The sequence below is a fragment of the Dioscorea cayenensis genome, unplaced genomic scaffold (assembly GCF_009730915.1).
Source record: "Dioscorea cayenensis subsp. rotundata cultivar TDr96_F1 unplaced genomic scaffold, TDr96_F1_v2_PseudoChromosome.rev07_lg8_w22 25.fasta BLBR01000513.1, whole genome shotgun sequence".
Taxonomy (NCBI): Eukaryota; Viridiplantae; Streptophyta; class Magnoliopsida; order Dioscoreales; family Dioscoreaceae; genus Dioscorea; species Dioscorea cayenensis.
Genome location: NW_024086904.1, coordinates 65,504 through 78,379, shown reverse-complemented (window position 1 = coordinate 78,379; position 12,876 = coordinate 65,504).

The following is a 12,876-nucleotide window of genomic DNA, read 5'->3' as shown; positions in this document are numbered from 1 at the left end:
GCTATGTACTAATTCTTCTTGACGTGACTTAAAAAAGTTTATTTTCTATATCATTATATATATATATATATATATATATATATTTAGACAAGGTACATATATCCATTAATGACTTTAATTGTCTTGGTGGGTTTAATGAGTACGCAAACAAATTTCAAAAGGACTTGATCTCTGAATAAATTTTAAGATGACACTGTTGAAGTTCTTCCCAGCCTCGCCTGTGATGCACTAAGAGTTTTTCACAGCGGAAAGAAAAATAAAGACAAAACAAGTAGAAAAATAACTTTGGAGACACACACACAGTCCCACAGAAAGAGGTCCTTTTTATGTTCAATGCTTAGAGAGTCCCCTAGTTCCCAGTGCTTCTTTTAATATACTCAAAAAGTAACCAGAATGTCAAAAGACGACTACAACCCCATTGGGCAGACAACCCTATCATACTCCAACCATACTGGTTGGCAACCTTAAACATAGATACTATTTTATATTACCCCCACTAACTAAAGCGACATTACCATCATACCCCTTAGTACAGTTGCCCACTTCTCTTCACATACTGACATGCTTCTGTTCACTTGCTGCCATTCCCAAGTATGGACGTTGGCTATTCTAGTAGTTTAACGTCGGCGCCCAATACCAGCTTCAATCAATCATCACTGTCAACAGACTAAACAATTTATGCAATAAAAATCATTGCTCATTGTGTAAATATCTTGATGGGATTGCCCAAAAAGAGAAAATTTCCAAAATTACGCTAAGAGTTTTGCAAATTTTCAACAAAATAATAATAATAATAATAATACATAAATTTTCTTTCAACTTATGCTCATAGAAGTGGATTATAAGAACTATTCTTTAATACATGGACAAAGTTTTTTTTATAATATTGGGTGATATTTTCAGGGAGGATTTCTTGACAATTTTCCACAACATTTCTGGTGGTAACTAAAGAAGATAAGGTTAAGATGTTAACATATTTAATTAAAAGAAGAGTCAAAATTTTAAGATTGATTGATGTATGTCATCTTCTAATTGTAAAGTTCTATTGGTTCTAATGATAAACCATCAGCACTTGCACTTGAATGGCATCTAAATTTAATGAACTTTAGGTGATTAGATTAGTTGGTGAAACACTTACTCGACATTTCTTAATAAATAGATAAATATATAAATAAATAAATTTCAAATATGTGAGACAGTGGCATACTCAAAACCATGTTTATTTATTTATTTGTTAATGGAAAAATAATTTTCATTAGGTTAAACTATGCTTTCTTCTCTATGGCATACTCAAAACAATGTTTATTTATTTATTTGTTAATGGAAAAATAATTTTCATTAGGTTAAACTATGCTTTCTTCTCTTTGACATACTCAAAACCATGTTTATTTATTTATTTGTTAATGGAAAAAATAATTTTCATTAGGTAAAACTGTGCTTTCTTCTCTATGGCATACTCAAAACCATTTTTATTTATTTATTTGTTAATGGAAAAATAAATCTCATTAGGTTAAACTATGCTTTCTTCTCTATGGCTGACAAGTCCTGACGGATGGGAATGGCCATCAGGTGGAGATGACATGAAAGTAGGGGTGGACATGGGCATGTGGGTCGGGTTTGAAATTTGGCTAGACTCAAATATCAACCCATATATTCGATTTGGTAGGACCTATTCGAGCCAAATTGTTTTCGATCCAAACCCGACCCAGTTTGATTGTCATTAGAGCCGAGGCCCAGATAACCCGACCCAAAAATAAATAATTTTTTTATGAAATAATTGAAATAACTAAATAAAAACTACTACTACAACCCCTAAAAATTTTTCAAACATTTAAGATACAACACAAGTATTATAAATATTTACTCTTTTCAAGCCTATTACTATTATATATATATATATTATAAATAATATATTATATATATTATTTATTTATTCGGGTCGGGCCGGGTTGGGTCGGGTCAAAATTCATCTGATCCAAAACCCGGCCCGAAATTCAATCGGGCCAAAACATTTGAGCCCAACCCAGTTTTTTGGGCCAACTTTCTAAACCAGGCCCACTGTATTTTTTTGAGTTTGAGTTCGGAGCCGACCATGGGTCGCCTACCCATGTCCACCCTACATGAAAGTAGGAAAAAAATAAAGGCTTGTACTTAAAAAAATAAAATAATTATTAACATTATTATTCTAAATGTCCTTGTTTATAGCTGCGGAGTTTGAATTAGTGTGTTGATATATTTTTTAGAGTTTAAGTAGTGGTTGTATGTAGATGGTTCTAGTCTATGTGTGCACAAGCTCTGTCCCCACTTGCTCTGTCGAGATTTATGTACTATGATGCATTTTTGAGCAGTCTAACCACTCATTTTGGCAAAAAAAATCTATATATATAAAATTATATTTTGTTAGTTCCGCCGGTGTGGTTTGTGGATTTAGAGAACACTCAAGCACTCATAGAAATCTCGCACAAACCAAATCAAAAGAAGACACATGAAACTAGTAACCTAGTTCGGCGTCAACTCGCCTATGTCTGGGGGGCTAAGTCCGAAGATAAGCAATCCACTAAAAGAGGTGAAAATACATGAGTACAAACACTTTATCACTCACACTTACAAATAAAGATCACTACCCTCTTTATATTATCTAGTGCCCGAATTATCTCAAGCTCTTATCTACACTACAATTTCAGAGCAATGTATAGCTTATATAGACGCCTCAGCATCCCAAATATAGCCTATACCTCTTTTAAAATCTCCGAGGCTACTAATTTTAATACCTTCCAAATTAGCTGTTGCAACTCCTGTTGTAACTGAACTTGAAGTATGGCCATGACTACTGACTTGAATGAGTTCTGGTTCCGTTGCAAAGCAACCTCAAGACCCATCACTCTCCCGGTCATACTTAGTCCGAGTCAATGCAGCTAGATTTCCCGATCTCGACTACCAACAACTAGCCTATCTCCTTAGTTCCTCACTACGCAGTCCCCTCGCAAGGGGCGCACGACTTTGTGCGTCTTCATTAAACTTTCCAAACTTGATTTTCAATTCATCCAAGTTTGGTCTTCAAAGATTTTTCAAACTTGATCTTTAATTCACCCAAGTTTGGTCTTCAAATCTTCTCAAGAATAGATCTTCAATCAATTATGCCAATCATACCAACAATAGGTATCTCTCTAATTTGGCATATCTTCAATCATACTATTAAGGTTCTTCAAATCATACTTTCAATGGACCTTAAAATCATACCAACGATAGGTATGTTTTCAATTAAACTCCATCCATATTTAGTCTTCAATCAAATCTCTTAAATATGGTCTTGATCTTGCCTTCAAGTTGTAACACATACCAAAAATAGCTCCACCAAGATCTCCCAAGATATTTGCCTCCAATCCAAGACTCATTATCACGTCACCATGCTTCCCATATCATCATCTATGCCACGTCATAATGGTTGTTACGTCACCTTGACTTGGTGTCAAATCATGCCAATTAAAGTGCTTTTGTACTAATAATTTAATATTTCATCATTTAACATTGATTAAAAAAAAAATTCACAAGTCAACCAACCATCTTCCATTGACTTATATATTCTATAACAATATAGGAATTTAAGCAGGGCGGGTGCTATCAGTGACTGCCAATTATACATGGCACAAACTAAAGAATTCTTTTAGATTATCCATTATTTTATTAAACAATATGTCCATGTCTTTCACTGTATATATATATATATATATATATATATATGAACCGGTAATCTAAGGACGCCCCCAGATTCAAAAATCTAGGGATGTCCCATAACAACTGTTAGATGATGATCTAAAGGTTGTTTTATTATAAATATAACCTCAAAGGTGGGGTTAGCATCACTAGCCCCAGAGATGGGGTTAGTGATGAAACAGTAGCCGTTAGATGAGTGATCTTACAGTTGCTGTGGGACGTCCCTAGATTCATTTTATGGGGACATCCTTAGAAAAGATATGAGCCAGGGGGATTAAGCATGACCAAAAGCAAAGAAATAGAGATATAAGATGAACAACGAAAGAATGAATAATGTAATCTTTCTTCATCTTCTCCTTCTCGTTGTTCTAACCATAGTTTCACAAGGCCATGGCCGCTGATAAGTGTATAATATTCTAATATTTCATACCATTTTGTAATCTCATTTGGCTTGTATTAAGGGCACATTATGGAATTTGATGCTAAATCTAATGTGTTTTACATTCTTGGGATTCAGGCAGCACTTAAAGATGAGGGGGAACCAAAAGAAGTATTTCAGGCCTAAACGAAGAAGCTGGAACTTTCTCTACATCAAATGAAGAAGGACAAAGTAAACTGAGTGGTTTACGGGAAGTTTGGCCTGCTAAGGGCCGTAAGCCTAGTGCAAAGAATCTTGCCGGCATGCTTATGCCAGTAAGGAAGCGTTCAAAGCCAAATCAAAGGATCTTACGGGCTAGACATACATTGGTAAAGATGTCCGTAAGGACCATCCAACGAAGCTTACGACCAAGTTTACGCCCTTAAGGGAAATCGTAAAGAACAGTATAGTGAAGCTTACAGTCCAGCACTTACATCCGTAAGTTGGACCGTAACATAGACAGAAGACCTTACATACGGGATTTATAATTGTAAGTGAGCTCGTAAGGCTCACAACTGATAGATATACAAGTGTACGTGCCGATGGTGTAATAAAATATGCTTAGAAGCAGAGTGTCAGTACACAAAGAAGAAAGAGAATACTATTAATAGCCCTAATTCCGAAAAATAGCTTAACTACAGAAGTAATGTGTGTGAATCAAAAGATAATAAAAGCAAGAAATACAGAAAATAAAGTAGGAGAGAAATCAAGGGAAAAAGCGATGTTCGGGCATAGCATCCCTCTTGGGTTATGAAGTACAGGGCAAACGTTGTCTAGGTATGCAATTCTATTTGAACTGAGAGGTTTTCAGAATTATACTAAACCCCTCGGTAGAGGGTGAAGAATAACTGAATCGGTACAGAGCTGATATAGACATCCACACAATCGCATTAACACTCTATGAAATCTCACCATAAGCTAATGATAATCTCTTGAGTAGATAATCTCCTTTTTGAAGAGAGATTATCCCTAAATCGAATACAGAGTAGAGATGTGATTTCTCCTAAAATCTATTCCACATGATTGCAAAGAGTATGGAGATAATCATTTACTCACTCGAGATAATTGATGGACACGAAGTCTCCAAAGTACCTTATACCCAAGCTTAATCACAATTTTCTCTAATCATGGGTGTATATTTCTACTCATCACAAAGTACACCAAGTATGATGGTTAGGGCTTTCACCTATGGTAAAAATCAAGCATTCAAACATGCGATTAGATTCAAATAGAATGGATTGCAATAGGGGAAACAATTACATCACATAAATTTGATAACCAATATCAAAGAAATAAACTCTAGAGTTCAACTATGCCAAAACATCTAACAAATTAGCCCTCCATTAGTGGACGGAAAGCATCTAAGATACAAGGCACAAAAGGAAACATTAAAAACATGAAAACCCCCTTCTCGATCGTACCATATATAGGTGGATTACCGGAGAAACCCTAAGAAAGCTTTCACACATGCCGCCAAGATAAGCTTGACGACTATGATCTCCTATCCCCTTGAATGTGGTTCTCCTCCAAGAATCACGAATAATTCCTGGAGAATTCGCTTCCTTTCTTCTCTAACTTTGCCTCCAAGAATAGCTCAAAAGAAATCCCCAAAAATACCCTAAAAATCCTCATCAAATCTATTTATACTTCTCTACTTACGGGCTATTTACGGGCATAAGGATGTGGTCGTAAGAAGCTGGAGAAGATAAGTCGCTAGCTTTAAGGGATTACTTACGATCGTAAGTCCCGTATGTAAAGTCTTATGTTTGTGTTATGATCCAACTTACAATCATAAGCGCTGGACCGTAAGTTTCACTGTGTTGTCCTTTGCGACTATCCTTACGGGCATAAGCTCTAGTCGTAAGCTCCTTTATATGGTCCTTATGGGCATCTTTACGGGCGTAAGCCATACCTATAAGATTTTTTGATTTGGTTCTGACTCCTCCTTAATTACGGGCATAAGCATGCCCGCAAGGTTCTTAATTTGGAAAGTGCTTACGGTCGTAAGCTGCCCGTAAGCCACCCAGATTACCTTGTCCTTATTTAGATGATGCTGAGAGAGATCTAATTTCTTCGTTTGAGGTCTAGAATACTTCTTTTGGTTCTCTCTCACCTCTAAGTGCTGCCTAAAGCCTGAGAATGTAAGACACACTAAATTTAGCATCGAATTCCACAATATAATCTTATTACAAGCCAAATAAGTGTATAAATATGAAATACATGAATGTTCTACACTAATCAGTGACCATCTTCCTTAGCTCCCTTACGACCACGTCCTTATGGCCGTAAGTAGCCCATAAGCAACTGTATATAAATAGATTTGATGAGGATTTTTAGGACATTCTTTGGATTCTTTGATTAGTTTGTTAGAGGCGAAGTTAGGGAAGAAAAGAGACAAATCTCTAGTGCTCAAGGGGCTATTTAAGAAGAGATTTGGATCCATATTCAAGGGGATAGGAGATCATAGCCATTAAGCTCACCTTTGCAGCGTGCACAGAAGCTTTCCTAGGGTTTCATTGGTGATTCACCTACTACACGATTGAGAAGGAGGTTTTTTATGTTTTTCATGTCTCTCATCGTGTCTTGTTGTTTGGATGACATAGTTAAACTGTAGGGTTTACTCTTTGACATTGGTTGTTGGATTTATGTGATTTCATTATTTTTCTTATTCCAATTCATTCTATTTGAATATAATTATGTGTTTGAATGCTTGATTGCTAATGTGGCGAAAGACCTAGTTATGATACTTGATGTGCTTTGTGTTGAGTAGAAATACTTACCTAGCATAGATATGCCGTAATTAGAGGGAATTGTGAGTAAGGCTAGACATATGGTACTTTAGAGACTTCGAACTCTCAATTCTTCCGAGTGAGTTAGTGAGTATCTCCATGCTCTTGACAATCATGTGGAGTAGATTTTAGGAGAAATCACATTTCTACTCTGTATTCAAATTAAGGGTAATCTCTCCTCATAATAGGGATTACCTACTTAAGAGATTTTTCATTAGTTCATAATAAGATTTCATAGAGTGTTAATGCAATTGTGTGAATGTTTATATCAGCTCTGCATAGATTCAGTTGTTCTTCACCCTTTACCAAGGGGTTTAGTATAATTATAAAACCTCTTGGTTCAAATAGGATTGGATACATAGAAAACCTTTTGTCTTGCACGTTATCAAACCCTAGAGGTATGCTATGCTCAGACATCATTTCTTTCCCTAATTTCTCTCCCGTTTTGTTTTGCATTTCATGATTTTACTTCCTTTTGTATTACTAGTATTCTCATTATTTCCTATGGATCGACATCTTGCTTCATGCACACTATTATTACATAATTGGCACGTACATTTGTGTCTCTATCAAGTTTTTGGCTCTGTTGCTGGGGAAGATTTGAGATACTAGGATCACTTTTTTTTATGTCATTTTAGCCATTTATTTTTCTTTGTATTTTTTCTTATTTTTTTTTATCTTTGAATTTTTTTTATTTTAATTAATTCTAGTGTAAGATATCTAAAAGCAAGTAAATAAGACAAGTAGAAGGAGAGAGTAGTGTAGAAAGAGTGATTGGAACCAGATTGAGAACAACTTTATTGTCTGAAATAGGATCATTAACAGTCAGGCTTGAGTATGAGAGCAATTCAATACCATTGCAGATCAAGGAAACCGATAGAGGACCCCTAATCTGAATTCAAAGCAGAGATCTGATTTCTCCTAAAATTCTCTCAACATGATTGCAAAGAGCACGGAGATTACCATTAACTCACTTGGGAGAATTGAGGGAGACGGAATCTCCAAAGTACCCTATACATAGGCTTACTCACAATTTCCTTTAATCATGGCATGCTTATGCTAGGTGGGTACCCTATACCAAGCATTTAAACACGCAAGTAGATTAAAATAAAAATGATTACAATAAAAAAACAATTAAAAACACCAAATATCCAACAAACAATGTCAATGAAATAAACCCTAGAGTTAAACTATGCCCAAACATCTAACAAATTAGCCCTTTATTAATGGAGGATAAGCATCCAAGATACAAGATATAGAAGAAAACGTGAAACACATGAAAACCCCTTCTCAATCGTGACAGAGGAGAATCTCGGAGAAGCCCCAAGAAAGATTTCACTCATGCAGCCAAGGTGAGCTTGGCAGTTACGATCTCTAATCTCCGTGAATGTGGATTCAAATCTCCCTTGGAATAGCCTCTTGAGTGTTGGAGGTTTATCTCCTTTCTTATCGATGAGTGTACAACTTTTGCATGTATTTTATACCTATTTGTACACTTATTTAGCATGTATTTGGAACTATATTGTGGAATTCACGATCCTAAATTTTGTGTGTTTCATATTCTCAGGCTTAGGGTAGCACTTAAAAATGAGAGAAAGCCAAAGGAAGCATTCTAGACCCAAAACGATGGATTTAGAGTTCTCTCGGCATCATGTGATTAAGGACAAGGCAAATTGGGTGGCTTACGGACATCTTACGGTTGTCCTTACGACCGTAAGTCAAATTCAGAGGACCTTGCGGGCATGCGTATGCCCGTAAGGAGGATTCAGAACCAAACTAGAGAATCTTATGGGCAAGGCTTACGCCCATAAGGATGCCAGTAAAGGCTATCCATAGGAGCTTACGACTAGAAGTTACGCCCATAAGGGCGGTCGCAAGAAGCAGAAGAACGAAGGTTACGATCCATCCATTACGACAATATGTTAGAATGTAACACAAATAGAAGACCTTATGAATGTAGCTTACGACGGTAAGAGTACTCGTAAGGCTCGTGACCATCTTTTTCAGCTCCCTTATGGCCAGGTCCTTACTCTCATAAGCAGCCTGTAAGTAGTTAGGTGTAAATAGAACTGATGAGGACTGTTAGGGTAACTTTCACTTGGTCTATTCAATTCTTTTAGGCCGACTCTTGGAGATTAAGTTTTGGAAGAAAAAGTAACGAATCTCCTATGCTTAAGGACTATCTAGAGGAACTTACGACCAGAGCTTACTCCCACAAGGTCAGTTGTAAAAAGCAGTACAGTGAAGGTTACAGTCCATCCTTTATGGCTATATGTTGAATCATAACACAAACATAAGACCTTACGAATGAGACTTACTGCCGTGAGCATACCCCTAAGGCGCGTGACTATCTTTTCCAACTCTCTTACGGCCTGATATTTACACCTGTAAGCAGCTAAGTATAAATATAACTATTGAGGATTTTTAGGGCAACTTTCACTTAATCTATTTTATTCTTTGGGGTGACTCTTGGAGACGAGGTTTTGGGAGAAAGGGAATGAATCCCTAACTCTTAAGGAGCAATTTAGAATGGGGTTCCAGCCTACATTCAAGGATATTGAAGATCGTAGCTGTCAAGATCATCTTGGCGGTGTGCATGGAAGCTTTCCAAGCAACTCCTCCAGCGATTCTTCTTCCTAGGGATTGATAAGGGGGTTTTCATTTTTCTTATGTTTTCCTTCTTTCTTTGTATATTGAATGCTTGCCTCTTTTAATGGATGGCTAATTTGTAGATATTTGGGTATAGTTGAACTCTAGGGTTTATGTTTTTGATATTGGTTGTAGCATCTTGATGCTTTACTTATTGTCCCAATTGTAATCGTATCTATTTGAGTTTAATTGTGTGATGGAATACATGATTGCAAACGAGGCGAAAACCCTAGCTCTCATATTTAGTATTGCTATGTGACGAGAAGAAATTCCCACCTAGTATAGACTTGCCACAATTCGAGAAGATAGTGGGTACGCCTCTGGATAGGGTATCTAGGAGACCTTGTCTCCTACAATCCGTCTAAATGGATTAGTGAGAATCTCTGTGCTCTTTGGAATTATGTGGAGTAGATTTTAGGAGAAATCAGATCTCTACACTGTATCCGGATTAGGGATAGATTTTCTATTTGGGGGTAGATTATCTACTTAACGGATTATCATTAGCCAATAACAAGGTTGCATAGAGTGTTAATGCTATTGTGTGGATGTCTGTATCAGCTTTGCACCGATTCAGTTATTCTTTACCTGAAAAATCAGGGTTTTTTATACTTTTGGAAATCTTTCGGTTTAAATAGCTAGGATTGCATGTTTAGACAACCTTTGTCATGTACTTTATAACCCTAGAGGGATGTTATACCTGGACAACGCTTTTTTCCTTTATTTCTTTCCCATCATTTTAACTATACTTTTGCTTTTTGTTATACACACATCACTCTACTTTTCAAGGTAATTTTCAGGTTTATGGTTATTACTAGTATTCACCTTTTTACCTGTGTATTGACACTCTGCACTTACGCACACTTTATTACATGAGTAACATGTACACTTGCATCTGCATCACTTCCCTAACTTCGCTTCCAAGAGTCACTCGAAAAGAAAAGCCAAGAATGCCCTAAAAATCCTCATCAAATCTATTTATACCTGTCTGCTTATGGGCGTAAGGATGAGGCCATAAGGGAGCTGGAGAAGATGGTTGTCAGCCTTACAGAAACACTTACATCTGTAAATTACATCTATAAGGTCTTTTGTTTGTGTTACGGTCTAACATACACCCGAAAGTGTTGGACCATAAGCTTTACTATTTTGCTTCTTGCGACCGCCCTTGTGGACGTAAGATGTGGTCATAAACTCATCTGGATGGTCCTTACAGGTGTAAGCCTTGCCCGTAAGGTCCTATGATTTGGCTCTGAGTCCTTCATATGGGTATAAGCATGCTCGGAAGGTTCTCTGGAAAGTATTTATAGCCTTAAGGTGGGCCATGAGATGCTCGTAAGCCACCTAGTTTACCTTTGTCCTTATCAAATGACGCCGAGAGGGCTTCATCTTCTTCGTTTAAGGTCTGTAATGCTTCTTTTAGCTCTCTCTCATATTGAAGTGTTGCCCTAAGGCTAAGAATGTGAAACAGACTATATTTAGCATCAAATTTGAAAATATGATTCTAATACACGCCCAATGAGTATTCGAAATGATATGAAATATATGAATATTGTACACTTATCAGAGAAATTAAAAGTGTTGTCGAGGATATGTCCACATTACAACCTCCCAAAATGGATGAAAGTACAAATATTTCATTAAGGCCTCAACCTGAGTACCCGGTAGCTCATTGACTCTGTAGGATGAGGATCACTTAGTAGTAAGACCCCGGAGGTGGCCAAGCAGTTGATTAAAGATATAGCTTTTAATAACTATTAATAGAATCTAGAAGCAAGTCAGTTGGAAAACCCACAGGATGATAGAGGTTAGCGAGGTTATAGTGTTAGCCTCCCAGGTAGAGGCTCTAAGTAAAAAGATTTGTCTACCCAAAAGCCAGCTATAGTTATGACTTATGATACATGTGGGGGAGGATATTCTTCAACAGAATTTTTTATCGTAGGAGAGGCGTATGTACCCACCGAGCAAGTTGACTTTGTTAGTAGTACCCTATGATCACAAAGGAACCCCTACGGTAACACATACAACCCTAGGATGATGGAATCACCCCAATTTCTCTTGGGGAAATTAGGCAGCAGTAGAAGCCCCCGCCAGGATTTCTTCCTCACCCATAATCATATTAGAATCTTTCACTTGAGGAACCTATAGGCTTCTTCTCATTAAATTTTAGTAGTCAGATGATAGATTCCAGAGCATAGAGTCTACACGATCGAGGAACCTATAGGCTTCTTCTCATTAAAACTTAGAGAATAAAAGTCAGCCAAATTGCAAAATTGTTATCCGAAAGACCACAAGGCAGCTTACCGAGTAATATCAAAGCAAATCCCTATGAGCATCTCAAGGCTATCACTCTTAGGAGGGGTGAGGAAGTGAGGATGGGTTGAGAAAAGATGATAAAGAAAGAGACAGAGCCAGAAATTGAGGTTTATGAGAATCCGGTGAAAGAGGGAGAAAATGCTCCGATTGTTGAGAGAGAACACCACTACCGGTGAAGTAGTATATTCCACGACTCTCATACCCATCAAGGTTGAAAAATGACCAAACATATAAGCAATTTAGAAGATTTCTGGATTCGTTGAAGCAAATTGCAAATCAATGTATCGTTTGTTAAAGCCCTCTCGCAAATGCCAAAGTATGCCAAATTTCTCAAGGATCTATTGACGAACAAGCGAAAATTTGAAAAAGGGCCAACAATTACATTGAGCGAAGGAAGTTCAGCATTGCTACAAAATTGGCTACCGAGGAAGATGAAAGATCTAGTGAGTTTTACAAAATTTGTGGATGAGAAAGCCCTACCGGACCTAGGAGCCAGTATAAATACAAAATTTGTCTAAACTAGGAGTGCTTACAGGTAGACTTATGGCCATAAGCCTCAGGGAAAGTCACCTAAGGCTTAAACAGAGACATTTACAGGCATCTTTACACCTGTAATCCCCTCGTAAGGTGTTTTCCATAGAGTCTTATGAGTGCTCTTACAACCCATAAGAGGACCTTACGAGCATCATCGCTCGTAAGATCCACAGGGAGGAATAAGAGCACTAGTAGTAGCCATAACTTGATAGGGATGCAAGTATACATACCGATCGTATAATAATAGTGTGCGTAAAGCAGGATGTTGGTTTACAGGGACGAATGAGAGTGCTAGTAGTAGCCCTAATTCCGAAAATTATCCTCAACAATTAAGTGATATGTGTGTAAACAAAAGAAAGTGAAAGTAAGAAATAAGAAGTAAATCATGAGATAAATCAAGGGAAGAAATGATGCTCGAGCATAGTATCCCCTAGGGTTTGATAAAGTTTAAAGATTGTCTAT